Source organism: Triturus cristatus, chromosome 5_1 (genome assembly GCF_964204655.1).
Source record: "Triturus cristatus chromosome 5_1, aTriCri1.1, whole genome shotgun sequence".
Taxonomy (NCBI): Eukaryota; Metazoa; Chordata; class Amphibia; order Caudata; family Salamandridae; genus Triturus; species Triturus cristatus.
Window position 1 is genome coordinate 757,378,959 of NC_140587.1, and position 19,728 is coordinate 757,398,686.

Sequence of the window (19,728 nt, forward strand, 5' to 3'; positions counted from 1 at the left end):
TAGACAAAAGCATTCATTTTTTATTTTAACTGTTACGGGCAAGCAGAGGCTGTTGGGGCGGGGTGTGCGCATACAGGTTATACCTGTTTGAACTTGGCTTCTCATCGACACAAGGCATAGGAAACATGTAACATGTTCTGATGTTTCTATGATGTACATTGTTGCACAATGTTAACAAAAGGGATTCATGTAGTCCCTTATTTTTAAATACTGTGGTAAAGGGTCTTCTTCTAAAACAATCGAATATTTCCAATTATAGTATTAATGCAAGACTTTTAGATTGAACAAAATGGCCTCTAGAGAAATGTGACTTGGTGGGGGTAAATTGAATAATGACTGAAAAATTGATGCATAACTGATAATCCCAAAGGATCAAAATTTTGGGTTTACACCACCTCTAGGTACTCCGTGATGCTATTAAGAGGCACAAGATTTTGGGAGAAGTTGCCCTATTCAGAGAAGTGCAATTTGTAAACAATCACAATTATTCTCTATAAAAATCTCTGCAACCATTTCCAGTACTTTAAATTTACATACTTCACTAAGACTGAGGCCCATACTTGCATTAAGGCCACAGCCCATTCAACCATTCGAATATGCTTATTTATTTTATGTATACATTCTTACAATATTTGGGGCCACTGACGATAGGGACTTAGCCACAAGGGCAACCAAGTGTTTAACTTGTTACAACAAGATACATCGAACTGGTGGGAACATCATAACAGGGGAAGATGAAGTGGGCGGGGTATCGTAGGAAGTTCAGGAGTGATTTGATCAGGTGGGTTGTCAAAACATTTCGGAATGGTAGAATTATTGAATTCAGTCTGAGTTCTTCCAGGGAGACGGGATGCAGAACGGGGATTCCAGACTCTGAGAGCTTTGCAAGAAAATGTGTGGTTGAGATTTTTTTGATTTTTGATCGGGGGTTCCTAGGGGACATGCTCTGCTGTTTCTCTTACTTCATATAGCGATGACTTTTTTCTCGAGTATGTGGACAGACCGAGGTAAAGTGCTGTGTGTGTGTGTGAGTCCGGTGTTTTTGAACCTCGTTCTGGCTAGGAGCAGGAGCCAGTGAAGGTCTGTCAACAAAGGTGGAATGTGTTCTGACTTTGTCACCTTTGACAAGAAGATGCTGCAGCCTGCAAAAGAGCATTCATAGAAGTCTGGTATGGTACAGAGAGACCAGCCAAAGAGTACTAATATAATGAAGGTGTGATAAAACCACAGCTCGATCTGCGGTGTGATGGGGAAGTGGAGGGAAGGATGAAGGTTGTAGGCTCGAGTTCCCTTACTAGGAAGGGTTAAAATGCAGTGGTTTGGGCTAGCTGTGGTATATGTACAGTCATTATTATTTTTAGCTCGACGGTGGAGCCAAGTTATTTAACATCATTGCTGCAGCATCTTCTTGTCAAAGGTGACAAAGTCAGAACACATTCCATGGCATAAAGATGACAACTAAAATATTTATGTTTATAATAATGTTAACTGAAGTTGTTCCTTTGCTTTTAAAATTCTGTTGAATCTACTGTTTTTGACAGCATCAATTTTCAATAGTTTTACAAGAATCTATCAGTTCAGACTCCAGAAGTAGCATTTTATGATATAAATGTTAATGTCACTGTTTACACAAACACTTCCTCACCTATCTTCTACTACTATGAACAAATAAATCAATTTTGGGTGGGAAATTCCCAATTCAGACCACCATTATCATGAACTTTCTGCAACTGAAAATTTTGGATGAATTGTGAGTTTGTGGGTGATATTTGAAAGTCCAGCCTGCATAGTAGCTTAAAGCAAATTCACATGTTTAGGGGTATTCACTTGGCCTTTGCAGATAGTTTCAAACCTTTAGAAATACTTTAAAATGTACTTCTGTCAAAGACGGAAAAATGTGTGTTATCAAAGAAAGAAAAGCCCCAAATATAATGGGAAGAAGGGATGCAGAGGAAGGGATTCTACACAATGAAAATCGTTTACTCTTATTTATTTATTTGTAAAATGTTTTTATAAAGCGTGAACAAGACCCAGACGGGTATCAGAGCGCTGTACAAAGAGGCAAACTAACGTTAACATGAAGAAACAGTAACCGTACAATACAAAAAGGCAGCATAAGAGGAAGCTGAGACATAAAAGAAAATGTGGGTTCTAGGGGAGGACGTGGTAGCAGGTGGACAAACAGGTAAAAAAAAAAGCCCTACTAAATGAGGCCGTGCAGTTTAAGCAGCGTACTACGTACAACCAATGACAAAATACATTTCAAATCCAAAGTAAAAGTGATTTTCAAGTACATATTTCAAAACATAAAGAGAAAAAGATTGTCAAGCATACATTCCAACACACATAGTAAAAATGATTGTCAAGCACTAGAGGGAAGTGACGATCACATGACATAGAAGCTATTGCTGCTGAAGATCTTCCAGAAGTAGCCATTTGACCTGTTTCTTGAATGAACTCTTAGAGAAACAAACAACAAAAAAGCATATAAAAAGCATGTTAGCGGTTTACAGTTGTTGTACAATCTGCACACATTTGAGAACAAATGGAAAACTACGACTGGCTTAGTTTAAGGAGAGTAGTTCATGGATTTCTATTGCGAATGCTTGTGCATTGGGCCCCAAAGTATTAGATAGAACTTAGTAGAAGTTTTGTCCCCTATCTTAACAGTCTACATTTATGCAGACAAAGGGACTAATGTACACCAGTGATACATTATTTTACATGTTTTGTTTAATTGGGAACATTGTGATTAGGTTCATGTCTCCTTGTCTCTCAATGAGTTGAAAGACCAATTTTCTTTATTGTATCTTTAGACGTTCTGCTTCCGGTCGAGTGAGGGAAATTAGACATGGAATGAGTAATGACGTGGCAATATGTAGAATTTCTGCAGTTTTTCAATTTCATTTTTTCACATTGTAATTTCGGGTTTTAGAGATTTCTAACACATCCAAAGGTTTTATTCATTTTCTCTCTAGAATATAAAACCATCATATTGTTCTATGGATCTTTTGCGCATACAAAGGCTGCATGCCAAAGATATTTTTTGTCACTCATACCTTTCTCACTTGCCATGTATGATATTGTGATACAATATGAACTGAGTTTTCCTTGTAGTCCACATGTTTGAATAGGTAGATGAGAGCCACAAAAATGTTCTTTTGTGCGATGAACTCAAAATTTGATCGATTCATGTGCTTAAGTTTATTTACTTCATTGACTACCAATAGTGTTAATTAGTGGGTTGGCTCCATCATCACTAGCTTTTACCACACTGAACTTGCATTGTGATGTGAGTTCAGCGCTATCAATCAAAGGGCCTGAAATCACTGCTGCTCTCTAAAAACTGATCAAGAAAATCTAAGGGTCATTAAAAGTTTGGGTGGGGTGGTCAGAAACTCCTCAGAATCAGCTGAAGGACAGGCTCCCAATGCAAGACCACCCACTGAATTGAAGGAGCCTTATCAAGTTGGCGGTGATTGTTTAGGTGAAAGTGCTCCCACCTACATGATAGGAGCACTTCCATAAAAAAATGTGATTCCATCATTCCACTACATCATGGTCGCCATTGTTTTTGTATTTCAGAAACAGACTACTGAAATTCAAAAAAGAATGAATGGACCTGAAGTGTAGGGTGATTTTTCCCTGTGTGTGAGGGCCATTGATGATTTTTTGCATTCCGGGGTATGATAACATGTATGCCTTGGAAAGCAGTCGCTTAGTAGGTGGGCTTACCAGTATTGTGACCTTAGCTGCCTTGTGGCTGTTGAAATCCCTGGTACAAGTTTACGACAGCGGAGTCAACAAAACTCTGCATTTGAAGCTCCTGTTTTCCCCACCTCTAAATGAGGTATGAAAACCACGCGTTTGGCAAAGTGTGTGATCCGATGATTTATGGTGGTTTCATATTCAGTCAATTTCTAAAATGGTCCACTTAGTCATTAAGCTATGCTGAATAACAATCTTTCCATGGTAAGATTACATTCTCAAGAGAAAAAGAAATCTTTTTTTAAAGCTATTGATGAGATTCAGCCAAGCTGTAGCAATGATATTCTCTGCATAATTTTGAATTTGCCGCATTTACGATATAATCCACCTTCTGCAACATAATTCACAGATTTCCCCCTAAAATAGTTTTGAGCTCAAACTGATCAAAATTGCTTTAAAAAAGCACCCCAAAGTGGTTCCATGCAACAGCAGACCATGTGCAAAGGTCTGAAAGACGACCTTTAAGTTGCTGAACTAGTACTAAAAGGTGTAATTTTTTCCAGATAGTAGAAATAAACTGGCCCTCCATTGCAGCATACTTCCTGTGATCCTGCTTGTAACTCCAGTGGCATGGTAATAACAGTGCTTGCTGGATAGAAGTTGGGTGTAAACTTAAACAGTAATGTGGTCTCCACCCATTCCATTGACCACACCAATGGTGGCTAAACACATGGCTTCCAGTGTGCCCTTTCAGGCTGCCATTGAAGGCTAACTTTGTTCTTTATACTTAACATCAGAGGCAAGTACTGGAAGGTGATCCTTGTTTGCAATGTATTTTGTCTGTGAAAGATTTACTTTTGTGTGCTTGGCTGTTATCAGCATGGGAACTCTTAGCGATCTCTGAATACCACCATGGCAAATTTGGCCTTTTTGATGACGTGAAATATATGAAGTGCAGACGTATCTGCTTCCCAACTAGATGCATGCTATTTGTGGATACTTGTGCTTGGTCTCCAACTGATATATTTCTCTTTAGCAGTGCCCCTTTAGATAAAAAGAGGTCTATAATATAATCACATAATTTATGCTGTTCCACTAAAAAACATTTGCTCCTCAGATAACAAAACTCATTTCTAAACCATTACCAAGCTAAGTTCTATGAAAACTTTACAAAGCTTTGTGCTGTAAATGCTGAGGGTAGAATGGGTCCCATAGATTAGTCTACTTTTTAGGCATTTTACATTAACATTGCTTGTTATCCAGCCTTTAATAGAACCTTTCTCTTTAATTCACATTAAATAATCACTTCACATATACATATGCTGTATTGGGGACAGTGAGTGGGCTCTTATCTCAAAATATAGGTAATCAGGATTGGCTCTCAAAATATGGAAAAGGGAACAGGATGAAAAAAACAAGCTTTGGCAATGCCAATAGGTCTGGCTTTAAAGGAATGTTGTATAGTATTGTAAGCATTACAAGTAAATAGAATAAGTATTTGTGTGGAAGCAAAGAACTGTAGAATAATATTGGTGTAGGTTAAAAGGTCAGATGACAGCTGCATTGTCAAACCAGACCTAAAAATCTATGTAGGTTAGTGACCGCCCTCCTCCCAACTGTGCTTCTGCCTGAGAAAGACAAACACCATAAATTATCCAGTTATCTAAGAGACTTTTACAGAATTACAATGTCATGTGTGTACCCCTGAAAGTTCAAGCTCAGCCAGCTGGATAAAATGATCACAGCTGGTGGAGGGCAAGCACTTTTTTTTGTGGAAGCACACAACTTCTGCGCAAACAGAACATTTATTCCTGGCTTCTAAAATGTGGGTGGAGCCAAAGCCCCTTTCAGGTGGTACTCACATAATTGTCTGGCGACGGCTGTGCTGTCAACCCAGACCACATAATTGGGAGCGAGCCCCCTGAGATGACAACAATACACAGGGCTTACAAACCAGGAGGATTTAGTGTGCTAAGGATTTACCACAGTACCATAGACAGGGTGCCATGGGCCCTAAAGCAAGCAAGGATAATGGGCTCCTCTGCCCTCTGTTGGGCAGTAAACGCCAGCCGTAAGTGGGGTGCAGTGGACCCCTCAGAACAGTGGGCCTTCGTGCCACTACCTGCACTAATAATTGCTTTGACCATTCGACGCCACAATTCTCACTGATTTGCGGCACTGATAAAAATGGTACTTGGAGCCTCGCCCCTTGGATTTCTGCCCGTACTGTTTCACTCAGCAGTTACTCCCTTCATTTCTCGGCAGTGATCAAGGCTCATTTTTGGGGGCGTTGCAGAATTTTTGCATGACAGGCCAAAAAGCAACTCAGTTTTCGTATCTTAACAGCTCATTGGCTTAGAATTGGTTCCTGATATTCAAGTCTTTGCCTTGACGTGCTTCCGGTTACAGATGGCCTCGAGCCTGCCTGCTTGGCAAGCAATACCCACATTGAACCAGAATCATACAAAACGTGGTCGTCCCTACTCCACCTCTGTAACTGAGAGCAGAATGAGAAAGGAATTGTGTTTTTTTCCCGCTTGAGCATTTGTTACTTAGTTACTGAGCCCCCAAGTCTGCCTGGTCTCTGAAATCAATTTTCCAGACTTGTGCTGTCTGCATTTTTAGTGACCAAAAATAGGATTTCTATCCAAGAGCTGAGCCTGTAAGTAAAGCACCAGCGAAGGGGTTAATCAGAAGGAAACCATAAATGTTGTGTTCCCCGCCCCTCCGAGTTGCTAATCGTTTCCATAAGAATCAAACCTCACAGACATGTCGTGTCTCAAAAGAGGCTTAATTTCACTTGTGCAGAAAAGCATATTTTTTGTCTTTGCAGAAAGTGCTTGAGTAAAGGCTGTGGCGCAGAATGATTTCAAGCTGAAAGAGATTTTGATCTGAACGCTGCTATCTTGCCAATCAAGACAGACCCCTGGCAAATGCCTTGCCCAGATGTATTTGGATTTTTCCATTGGCTCCTGCAGTGCTGTCAAAGGTCAAAGTTAGTCCCACTGGGAAAAAGGCAAGTTTCTGTAATCCCATTTCAATTAAAAGTAGAAATGTGGTCTTGTGTTTCTGTTGCCTGGGGATTATGTGTAGCTGCAGAAGGGAGTGAGTGTTCTCGCGCAGGAAATATGGCTTTGGTATTGATTTAAATATATTTCACATTAGCTCTGCAGCAGAACAGAAATGCAAACATTAACGTTACATCAGTAACTTTCAATTATTCTGTTTATAATGGGGCACTGTTGAATAAAGAGACAGCCTTTAATGCTTTAAAAGCCTGCGAAACGTTTGCCATGAGAAGTCTGACAAAAGATTAGTTCTGAGCGGCGTTTTTAGTTTAATTTTAGGTGAGGAGCTTTTAGCATGCATCACATTTTAACTTGGACGTGTGAGTAATTGCGCGAGCGGAGGCTATTACTGAAGAAAGGAGTTCTCTGTTTAACAGCTTCCATCTTGCATACCTATAGTTCACGCTTGAGGCCCGGGGGCGTCGTGGAAGGCGCGTGCTGGGGTCGTGCTCGAGAAATAGTCGCGCGCATGTTTATTAACACAGATTGTTGTGTGGGAGACGTTGTCTAATGTCAAGCACTGTTGGAACGCTTCTTTGCAAACTAGAATGTTTTCAGTGTGCTGCTTAAAAGTGTTTACAAAACGACACTGGACGCCATTAAAGCAAGGCCCCGACCGGAAGTGGACTGCATGGAGAGGCACGGGACACATGGAGACAATCCCAGGGGGTTGTTGCAAGCAATGCAGCCATTGTTGTTCATCGAGGGGCATTGCAAGTGGAAGCATTGTTAGCATGCCAATGTTTTAGCACTGTGACCCAGACAGCATATGGTTTTCTTCATAAGGAACTGTCCAATTTCTTTTCTCTGTGAGCAAGACTTTGTTATTCCTAGATTAAAATACTCCCGTGTTTGCATCTTTTTCATCAAAGCTAGTATTACACATACGTGCCCTTACATTGGTTGGTATATACAAATAGTTGTAAAGACAAAACATACTTTTTGTCATTTTATATATGTAAGATGTGGATACTGGCACTTAGGGGCACACGTCCCTTTCGTCGCCGGAGCATCACTTTTTGTGACGCTCCGGTGCCATAGCGGCATTTCGCATATTTACAAGCTGGCGCTAAGCCACTTAACATGGCTTAACACCGCCATGTAAATATGCCCCTTCCTGCCGCAGTCCTCTGCGGCAAGGGGTGTGCAATCGGTGTTGCAGTGGGCGTTTCACCACAACACCGATTGCTTTTTGATCCTGGCCCTGATTTACAAGGCTGGGGCAGCGCCCAAAACAAACGGCAGGGAATACCTGGTCTTAGGATGGCGATACGAGGAGAATTTCTTTGCTCTTTCCATGCGTGCTGCATTCTGCAGGGTGCATGGAAAGAGCAAATCACAGTGAATGATTCTTTATTTGCAGGAAGGGGTCCCTTCCTGTACATAAACAATTGCCCCTGCAGCACAGCCACCCTTGCAACATAGCAGTAGAGTGCCTGTGCTGGCACTAGGCAGCTTTTTTTGCGCCAGCAGAAACACAAGGGTGTGCCATATTCTTGCGAATATGGTGCATCCCTGCGTTTAAAAAATATCAGAGTGAAGTGCTGCCAAAATTTGGCGTAGCACTGCGGCAGACATTTTTTTGTAGCCCCTTAGAGGACTCTGGGATAGCCCTACCACCACTTATATGTTTTGGAGGTTGTAAGGCTACTGGAAAAGAAATAGTGGTATGCAAAAATATTGCTCCCTATATATCTACCAAAATATTGTGACGGTAAGAATATATACGCAGCATCGCTGAAAGTACGTGTCTGACGTGGTCCAAGTTATGTGGCAAGGTACACTGAATAACGCAGCAAGAAAAGGCAAATTATGCAGAGCAATGCAGCACGTTTTGAGGCAGTATTCCTTCACTAGTTTGTCATTTTTATTATGAAAACTCTACCTGTGCAAAGGATCTTCCTGATTAGTATTTTTTAAAACCTACCTGCTACTTTTGATCCTTTTGAGCTAATATATGCAAATTATGCACAAGATGATGAATTATATATGGCAAGTGTTGAAAATCCTTAATTTTGAGGAGAATGTAGAGGCTGCAGAATTGCCCAGCTCTACTGGTCCCAATTCATATCTTAATTCTACAACTAAGTACCTTGGTTGTAATTTATGTATAATTACATCAAACTATTTTACAGGCTGATAGTTAGGTTATGACATTTTGCACATCAAAATATTTTATTATTATTATGGTAATATACCAGAATTTTTCGTTTAATTTATTTGATTCTATCAGTGGTGTTTATCACATGTGACACTAGCTTTGGGAAGCAATTGAGTGCTGTACACAAGGTGTGTTGTGGTACATACAAGGATAGAGCAGAGTCCATGCAATTCTAGGAGTGATATCACTGAGGCAGAAGTAGGCGGATCATGGAGACGTGAGGGTCCCATATTCAAGAGTGTTGTCAATTTGATGACGTGGTGACTTTTTTATCTCTACCCTGACATAGAGGAGGGTAGGCCGCATCTGAACTGTGTGGTTGGTGTTTCAAACTTCACTGTGTGGCTTAGGTGATTTTCTGTTATTCACTACTTCAATAACTATATCACTGCCGATGTTAGATAATTGCGTTTTACCATAGCATATTCTTTGCAGCAAAACTCCTTAGCAGATCCTCCAGAAAATTGACATTTGTGTTACAGAAATACCAATGCATGGAGCCATGCATACATTGTTTGCTCATTTTGGACACACCAAACACTCCCTTTACTATTGTGTGGTCCCTGTCTTATCCTACTCTGGAGGAATGGTTCTCTTTCATACACTTCAGTCACTCCTTGTGATTGTCTGTTATCACCCTCTCTCCTGGTGTATACACTTCATTTAGCACCCTCCCGGCTTGTGCATGTCTCTGATAGCATCTTCCTTTTCGGTAGGCATATCTCACCTCTCTCAAATCAAACACCATCTTTTACAACCCTGAAATACCTTCATCTCTTTTTGTATGTCTCCACTTCCATTTTTAATGTATTAATGTTTTTTCTTCTCTCTTTTACCTAACTTGTCTATAATTTCATATTTTTTGGTCTCTTCTCAGTCTGCTTTGTTTGGTCTGGATTTTACTGGCTATTCTATTGGACATCGCCTTGGCCAATCAGAAAGGGTTGCACGGTTTGCTACTGTTCTTTGCGTGCCCAGCAAGTGTCTGAAAATCAAAAACAAAATGCCATTTGTCCTAGAAAGAGGAAAAGGAAAGGGGAATGAAGCATATTTCGTAGACATGCTTTTCAGTGGAATGAGGGCTATTGGGATGAAGAAGATTACTGAGAAAATATTTTTATATTCAAACGTTTTCAAACAACTTTATCCAGTAAAGGCCATGCATAAATCTGCGGAGAAACACAATGCTATTGAACACATAGTCAATATTCACCAATCTTCAGCAGCAATTTACAGTAGTGACCGAAAGTGCGCAAATAATATTAAAATAGAAAAGCACAGCCAGTGCAAAGACCCCTCACTTCATAATATCCCATACAAAACAGTGCCTAACTACCATTTAAACAGACTCTTAGGATATTAAAGCTCTGATGTAGCATGTGTTGGATCCTCAAAACATAAAAAATTGCGACTCAGAAAGCAAAATGTGGAGTATTTTTTATGACAGATGCAAAATGTACCTGTCACAAAAAAATCATGGCCCAGATGTAGAGGCAGAAAACCATTCTTGCATCCAGACAATGAAAAGTAGAATACCTGGTGCCAGAGAGAGGATTGCAGTTGTAAACGGTGCTCTCCTCTAGTACCACCCAGCATTCTCGCGTCCTAGCCTCAAAACCGACTGTGAAATGCATGGTGCTGGAGGATCCACCTTAATGTAAGGCGGCAGGAGTGTGGAGAAGGCTACAGTAACTGTTCCCTTCAACATTACGCAGTTCTTGTGGGTAAGATGCATGAGGCAGGTGTTGGCGGGCTTGGGATCACTGAATATCGTAGGCTGCTGGAGGTAGGAGGGTCCAAGAGATCAGGTGCTGTAAGACAGCAAGGTCTCTGAGAGGTGTGGTGCAACACCCTGAGTGGCCGACTCCAGAGCGCGGGGCTCACGTTTTGATCCCTAGCGCCGGCAGCAGCTCAGCTCAGCATCATATGACTCTGGGCAATAGCTCACTTAATCTCCGCAACAACAACCCGCAGTGCCTGGATACCCTTGAGGCTGATAAGTCGTGCTTTACAAATCTGGAAATAATATTAAGGTGTAGGGGATTGGGCGCTGCTGGTAGGAAGGAGGTCAAGGAAGATGGGTGCAATAGGGGGGGAGGGGTAAAAAAATACCAGGTCCCACGGGGGGCAATTGTAGGGGCAGTTCATTTGGTGCCAGAGGGAATAGGGGGCGGGGCTGGAGTATGGGTCCCAGAGGAAGGACAGGAAAACAAGTGTTACAGGGATGAAGGCAGGAGTTACCATAGCAATGGAGGGAGGGGAGGCAAGGGTGTAACACAAACCCCTGTAGAGCAAGGAGAACAATTTAGATGCCATAGTTCAGTGTAAGGACTGTGCATATCTGTGAGAAAAAGGAGAGCTGGGATCCCTCATCATATTCTGCAGAGGTGGGGGCAAGATTTCGTGTTATGCCACTTGGGGAAGGTAATGGAATGCGTGCTGAGGTAGAAAAATGGAAGTTGCAGGGGGAGGGGGGAGGAGAATGAGTGAAATGGAAGGAAGGAGGCAGGAGGACACATGCCTGGTGGTGCAGAAGAATGGCTGCTAGTGGAGGCCAGTCATTAACAACCAAACTGAGTCCATGTCTACAACAGTCTTCTTCTCCTGCTTTGCTGGTGGTATGTGTGGAGCTTTCTGAATGTGGTCTCTGCCACCACAGGATTGCTGTACTGGTGTTCCAAGCTACACAGTGCAGGAGAGTGAGAATTAAAACACCTCCTTCCCTTCTACTCTCTTTTTATTGGCCTAGCAGCAGCAGAAGTTCAGTACAAGAGGGTCAAACCTAGGTTGTCTTTAGATTGTGAAGTGTCTTTTGTTAAAATTGAGGGATTGTTGCCTCAGTCCTAATTCAGAGATGCTTTTGCAAATCAGAAACCGCAAAATCCTGAGGAGCGGACCTGAGCTGTCTGTTTAAAGCTACAAGGTACAAAAAGTATTTCTCATGCCCAAATGATTATACATTGAAAGTTAATGCATGATAATATAAAATAGAAGTGGCAACTTCCTCCAGATGAAACTCAGTCAAAAGTAGCCTTGCTGACACAAAATAGCAACATGCTTCCTCATTTTAGGAGACAGTCACACTTCTGAAATAAGGCACATGCTAACAGTGACCGTCCAAAAGTAGCCTTGCAACCTAAGCATCGTCTTCATGAGGCTGACATCAGCGGCCAGCCCATTCTTTATTCTACACAGATTGTCGTGTCTCTGCATACAGTGAACCATCCCGTCCCCAGTGGGGCCTATCAATGCACTGCTGCAGTCTACTGATCGCCAGATTGGGGCTTTCTCCCTTTACTAGAGTAAGTGCAGAAGATACTCTACTGAGCCTGCTCCTTTACTCCCCTTTCATCAAGGTATTCTAATACTTGCTTGCCCATTTTTCCCCAAGCGCCCAGGTGCATCATACACGAGTAGCCCCTTCCTTACCACTTATTTGGCGTGCACGTCACCAATTTTGGTACACTGTGTGTCATCAGGTATGCTACCAACCCCAATACCATTACAGTCTCTATGTTTCTCATTGTACTCTCGCTGAGTCAGATTTCCATTGTTGCATTACAGGCGTCTCCCCTTCCAAGGTCCTGATGAGACCCCCCCATTGTTTAAGGGATCGAAACTTCTTAGACTCATACTACAACGAACCATATCCGGCTTTCCAAATTGAAAGAAAGCTGTTGTGTGACATTGTTAATTTGAAATTGTTTATTTGTATGTATTAAAAAGCCCTGCTCCATATATACTCTATGTGGCTTGTTTCCTCTTCCCCCATCTAGTCTCCGCTGGGTAACTGTAGTTTGAGAGCAGCGCCAGCATTAAGATACTTCAGTGATCATGTGCTTTATAAATTATTTATTTACTAACTTTCAATTTATCTACTCTGTTATGTTGATTCTTTTTCACATGGGACACCAAGCATGGTCTGCATGTTTACAATACAGGCGTAGGACCTGACTTAGAAGACTGTGGAGGGGATCACTCCGTTACAAATGTGACGGATAGTCTGTCCGCCATATTACGATCACATTCTATCTTGTGGGATTGTAACACGGTGGGCGGTATATCGTCACGTTTGTGACGAAGTATTCCCTCCGTTGACTTCTAAATCACGCCCTTGTTATTTCTACTGCCAAATAATATTTGGTCTCTTTATTGTGTTCTGTATAAAGTTTCTCCTTCGGCATCCTACGTCAGTGTTATTTGCCATTGTGCTTACAATCTATATAGTATTCTTGCAATTTCCATGAGTACCATTGTTTTCTTGAATACATCATAAAGTAGAGACATATAGGCTCTAATTCATAAGGACTTATGACAGGTTACTGCTCACACAATTGGGTGATTCGCAGAGTGAAATTGCGAAGAGGATACTTGCATGCTAATACTAGTATTACATGACATACTTTACATTGACAAATTTTATAGAACACATTAATACAAAGAGGATTTCTTAGTGCTGTTGAATAAATAAAGGTAGGTAAGCAGAGACTGAGAACATTTTATATTTAAAAAAATGTAAATCCATGTTTTCAAAGCTTTTGCTGACTTTTAGTTGGTGGAATTCAGTAAAACGATTATTAAACAGCAGGCTCTTAGCTGAGCATCTTGAATTTAAAAAGATGGACCAATAATTTGCAACCATATGAAATTAGGAACTAACTGAAAGGCCTTTGGAAAAGGCAGGTAGATCTGCAAAGTAATATAGCTGAGAAATTGGCTTTTGGAGGGTTTGTCATGGTCATAAATACTTATAAGGTGCCAACGCTTAAGGCTATCCCGGAACCAGCACAATAAAAGACCACCAATGACAACCATATAAAGAAGGTACGCAACTTGCATTTTATTAAATTGAGCATCACAGTGCGAACCAGGTAGTGGGAAGTGAACATCACCCACTTCTGCTGTGGAAGTTAGAGAAGATAATCCAAAGTAGGTGACGCGTGGTTTCAATAGAACTCTTGCTGGCACATTCTGAACATATTCCAAATACTTGAAGGCATACCTCAAAAGAATGAGCTAGATGGTATTTTCATATCTGAGGTGAGATGATTGAATGCTATTTATGGGAAATGGTTGCAAAGGAGAGGAAAGCAAGACACCACTCTTACTGATTTAGGTGGGAAGAGCAGCTCCTGAACACAGAGCTAATTTGTGGCTGTTAAACATCACCACAGGTGACAAGGATATTGCCCTACGTTCCTCCCAGACTATCGGTTACCTTCCATCAATATTATGTGTGCATAAATGGGGAACAACCTTTACAACGCAACTTTTACAACGCACTACACTTACAACACATTTTTTACAACGCAACATCCACTACAACGCATTCCATTACATCGCATGACACTACAACGCATTTTTAAAAACTACCTTTACAACGCATTCCATTACATCGCATACTACCTTTACAACGCATACCATTACAACGCATAATATTACATTAAAACCCCTACACTATCCAACACTTACCCTACTGTTGCACCCCCTGGAGTTAGAATAGTAATTTTTACCCCTATACTATCCAACACTTACCCTACTGTTGCACCCCCTGGAGTTAGAATAGTAATTTTTACCTCTATACTATCCAACACTTACCCTACTGTTGCACCCCCTGGAGTTAGAATAGTAATTTTTACCCCTATACTATCCAACACTTACCCTACTGTTGCACCCCCTGGAGTTAGAATAGTAATTTTTACCCCTATACTATCCAACACTTACCCTACTGTTGCACCCCCTGGAGTTAAAATAATAATTTTTACCCCTATACTATCCAACACTTACCCTACTGTTGCACCCTCTCGAGTTAGAATAGTAATTTTTACCCCTATACTATCCAACACTTACCCTACTGTTGCACCCCCTGGAGTTAGAAAAGTAATTTTTACCCCTATACTATCCAACACTTACCCTACTGTTGCACCCCCTGGAGTTAGAATAGTAATTTTTACCCCTATACTATCCAACACTTACCCTACTGTTGCACCCCATGGAGTTAGAATAGTAATTTTTACCCCTATACTATCCAACACTTACCCTACTGTTGCACCCCCTGGAGTTAGAATAGTAATTTTTACCCCTATACTATCCAACACTTACCCTACTGTTGCACCCCCTGGAGTTAAAATAATAATTTTTACCCCTATACTATCCAACACTTACCCTACTGTTGCACCCTCTGGAGTTAGAATAGTAATTTTTACCCCTATACTATCCAACACTTACCCTACTGTTGCACCCCCTGGAGTTAGAAAAGTAATTTTTACCCCTATACTATCCAACACTTACCCTACTGTTGCACCCCCTGGAGTTAGAATAGTAATTTTTACCCCTATACTATCCAACACTTACCCTACTGTTGCACCCCATGGAGTTAGAATAGTAATTTTTACCCCTATACTATCCAACACTTACCCTACTGTTGAACCCCCTGGAGTTAGAATAGTAATTTTTACCCCTATACTATCCAACACTTACCCTACTGTTGCACCCCCTGGAGCTAGAATAGTAATTTTTACCCCTATACTATCCAACACTTACCATACTGTTGCACCCCCTGGAGTAAGAATAGTAATTTTTACCCCTATACTATCCAATACTTACCTTAAATGCAATTTAATATTATGCGTTGTAGTGGTATGCGTTGTAAAGGTAGTATGCGATGTAATGGAATGCGTTGTAAAGGTAGTTTTTAAAAATGCGTTGTAGTGTCATGCGATGTAATGGAATGCGTTGTAGTGGATGTTGCGTTGTAAAAAATTTGTTGTAAGTGCATGCGTTGTAAAAGTGTGCGTTGTAACGACATACATCCGCATAAATAGATTCCATGAAGTTTTGTAAAAGAAAAAAATATATAGTCTATGATTCCATCTTCTTCAAGTGAAAATATTTTTATTCAAATGGTCGAATATCCACTTTCAAGCTGTTTCTCCTTCTCTCAGAGAAATGCATTGAATTTGTTTATGAACAAAAAGTATTTGTGGCTGTTACCTTCCCTTAAGAATGGGGCCACTACATTTGAGGAAAGTGAGAACGATGCCCTTTTGAGACAGGAGGGAGTCAAGACGACTTTGTGGTCTACCTTATAAAATTATGCAGAGTAACGAGTAGGCATCAGGTGTGGATCTCTTCTGTTTTTATTACAGAGGGCATCTTAAACTACCTTAAAGGAGGTATTTTTATGCTACTTATGATGCTACCCCCAGATTCATACGTGGCCGCACAATGATATTGGTCTGTGTGTACTTGTGGGTGCTGGACCACAGCTTTTTTGATTTTGGCAAGAAGGGGTAGATTTGTGATGGGTTGATAAACAGTTTATTAAATCCAGATGTTTTTGTTAGGAATGGGAAGAGTTGTCCAGATTTCATTATCGAGGGTATTGTTCCAGAGGTGGTGGAAGTATTGGTGATATGTTGTAAGTTGGCCATTATTCTGGAGGGATAGACCTGATAATGAAAGACAATTGGATAATTCCTCCTAAGTGGTGGATTTAAGTGCGCAGATAACATTTGTGGGATCCTTAAGAATAAATAAGGTTTGCATTTGTCAGAAAGGATTGTGGTGGGTGAGGCATAGGAGATGTTTGTGAGTCTGATGTGTGTTATACTGATAACTCTATTGATATACTGATTGATATCTCTGGTTATATGAACTAGATGTGGGATAGTGGGTTATGGCAGCAGGATAAGTTGTGCTGTACACTTTAATAAGCATTTTCGACTCATTTGATGTGAAGATTGTTGTAGTCTTATTTTGCCTTGTTGACCGACTGTGTATGGGATTTTCAGTTTGTTTATTGTATTTGGAATTTATTTTTCTTCAACCTTGCAAACAGAAGCTGTAGAGTCTGACAATGTCCATGTTAAAACCTTTTCAAAAACGATTTCACATTTTTCAGCTTAATTGTATAGCGTATTACAATAGAAATAAATATAAGGCATGAAATGAACAACAATTAATTGGTTGGTCCCTACAAAATAAATCTATGCCAGTACCACACAGTGAGTTAAAACGTAAAACAGATCACATGAATTAGGAGTGAGCTGCAATGATATATGGTTGTGCCTGAAAAAAGAACAACAATGCACAGAATTATCTGCATTTCAATTTAAAACTTTGAATGATCAATGAAGATGTTTGAGAAATCCAGTCTCTTGTCTTCATGAAGTTGCCCAAAGATACTCTTTCAAAGTTCCTAGCATGATTTTAGTAACAAAAAACAGCATGATGAACGTACAGAGAGCAGAGACTGATTCAGTTAATGGTATTGTACAAGCTAACTAACCACCCACATCCCTTGTTAAGCATTTTGTTGGACCCTCGAAAGTAGGTAAGCCCTGATTCATCCACCAACATACAGATATTTAATTTATGTTTGTCCTGTTCAAGAAAACAAAATAATACCCGGCTCCAGTCAGAAGGGGTAAAGTAAGAAAGAAACAAACACATTGTAAAGTTATAGAAACTGTGTTGAATAAAGTGTTTGACCTCTGACACAAGTGTGCCCCGAGGCTGAAAAACATGGCTGTGTGAAGTGCAGGAGCTGAAGCCAATGTTAGGCGGCGCTCAATAAACTAAGCCTCAAGTGAAACTCTCCACAAAAGTAGAGCCACACACGTAGGATCTCTGCGGTTCAAAACAGTACCCCCCGGACATGAGATTTAGGATTAACATTGCTGAACGTGGCTGTGATTTGCTTAAATCGAATCTTACAGTAATATACATCGAAGCATGATATACCTGTATTTAAGAGGACTGGCCATGGAGTGTATATTTACTATTTTCACTGCACACACGCTTTGATAGTAGGGTAGGTTTAAAGTGGACTGAAGCAAATATAGCTGCACTCGCTTGAAAGTATCTAAATACCTTACAGAGACGATGTTTGTCTGGATTTGTTGAGGTCTACCAACACTGTGAGGAAAGGACCTGTCTCACAGTATGGGGACAACATGCCCATGCACACCCCCTCACCACACACACACAAACATAGATTGCATTTACAGCCCTGCCAAGTATCACGCATCACGCGTTAGACTAACGCATTTCAGTGTGGTATTCCGCATTTCCGCACTGAAATGCATTGTCATGCATATGCATGTCTCAGCTGTCACTGAAAGTGCTGCCTAACTGTTGAGTGTGGCAGCGCGCTGTCCGTGGTGTGCTGGATGCTCCTACAGCCAGCGTGGGGCTCCCAGCAGAGTTAAGGCTGCTGGCAGGCTCACACTCACTCCAATTGCCACAATGTAGCATAATCCATTATTGCGATTCCCCGGGGTGTGGCTCTGTCAGCCTGACGAGTCCTGGGCTCTCAAAACAAACAGGAGCGCTGTAAATTAACACTACAGACAGAAAGCTGACAGCGCCCGGAGCGTGCAGCTTGCAGGTTTGTTTGGGGAACTGGCTCAACTCGCACATGGCTCAGGCAGGTGAGGTTACAATGTAACTAATTCACCCGTGCCGCAAGGTTGCGCAGACCGTTTCTACTGAGTGCTCACACTGCGCATAACTGTTCACTTGCGTCGGAGTCGGACTATTAAGTACCGTAATGTGCCGATCCCCAACCTGTGTGCCACCAAAGTGACAGTGCCTCAGAAGATACTGCAACCTGCAGCATGTCCAGCAGCACTGAGGCCATTATCAAATATCGCGTTGGCTCTGTCCTCGACTCGAGGCCTGGACCAGGGTCGGAGCTGCTTCAGGGAAAGTCATCGCATTGCGGCTACAAGGCGCAGGAGCTGGCTCGTTGGCAGCAGGTGCTGCAAAAGTAAGTGTCTCATTACTAATTCTAGATGCTAATTCTAGATGCTGATGCTAGTGCTGGTGGTCAACTGTTTTCAGCGCAGTTAGTCACAGAGTTGGGGCATGGCTGAAATTCCTCATTTTTGTGCAGCTGAGCAATAACACATTTTTGCTCGAGTGAGGCTGAGCTGCAGCAAAGATAGCCCAATGGCGTCCGCTGTGGGGATGTCCATGGCAGACACTCCCACGATTGTGTCCTCTCTGCCGAAGTCTCCCTTCTTTGGACCTCCCCTCTCCCCGCACATTCCTTCTCTCCTGCTTTGCATACTTCTTGCGGTGGCCTTATACACGGCACCACCAGCAAGACCACGAGCTGCAAGGAGTATTTCCCACAATCCTAGTGCACCTTGAAGGCCGAGTTGGCAGCTGCAGCCAGGGAACGAGGCCTCCAAAACCAGGAAACAAACTCAGGGGCGAGAGCCCCCAGAACTCGCAGGCGTGCCACATTGTACTTAAAACATCAGCAAACAAAGACAATGATAGGGAGCCCAATATAATCTCAGGAAGGGAAGCAGTCGGGGAGCCCTTAACACAGAGCACCTGTGAAGGCCAGGCCTCGCAGGGGGCGAGGACAAATTATCCACAAGGGAGAGACGCCCTGAACTAGGGAAGCATGGACTATCAACTCTTGGAAATGAGAGGTAATGAGAGAGACAGTGCCTAAGTAAAAAAGTAACAAGCACAGGGGCCAAAGATTTTCTTAGGGGCCCACTGCAGGAGCAGCTGAATGCTGGAGTGGCAATGCCTAGACTTGTGGATAACTAATGTCTGTTTTTCCACCCCACCCACTGCTTGTCTCTTTATCTCCCTCTGATAAGTTCATTTTCGTTTATGCTTTCTCTTTTATTACAGTTTTCCTATCCCTTCTTCTTTTTCTACCTTTATCTCGTACTCCATCTGAATAATGAAAAATGTGTCCCATTCCTCTAAAAAAAGAGCAGGACACCATGTTTACAATCCAAGGCTTTCATGTGTGTTTATACA

General features: G+C 41.7%; 1 protein-coding gene across 5 annotated transcripts in view; it reads left to right on the top strand.

The window, feature by feature from the left end:
- ZNF521 (zinc finger protein 521) overlaps positions 1 to 19,728 on the top strand; it is a 685,278-nt gene that overhangs the window by 7,649 nt on the left and 657,901 nt on the right. Inside the window, exon 2 of one of the 5 annotated variants that reach the window (XM_085605738.1) lies at positions 6,542 to 6,724. The exons of the other annotated variants lie outside the window; for them this stretch is intronic. The gene's annotated coding sequence lies outside the window, so the exon portion shown is untranslated. The remainder of the gene's footprint in view (positions 1 to 6,541; positions 6,725 to 19,728) is intronic. 5 annotated transcript variants of the gene reach the window in all.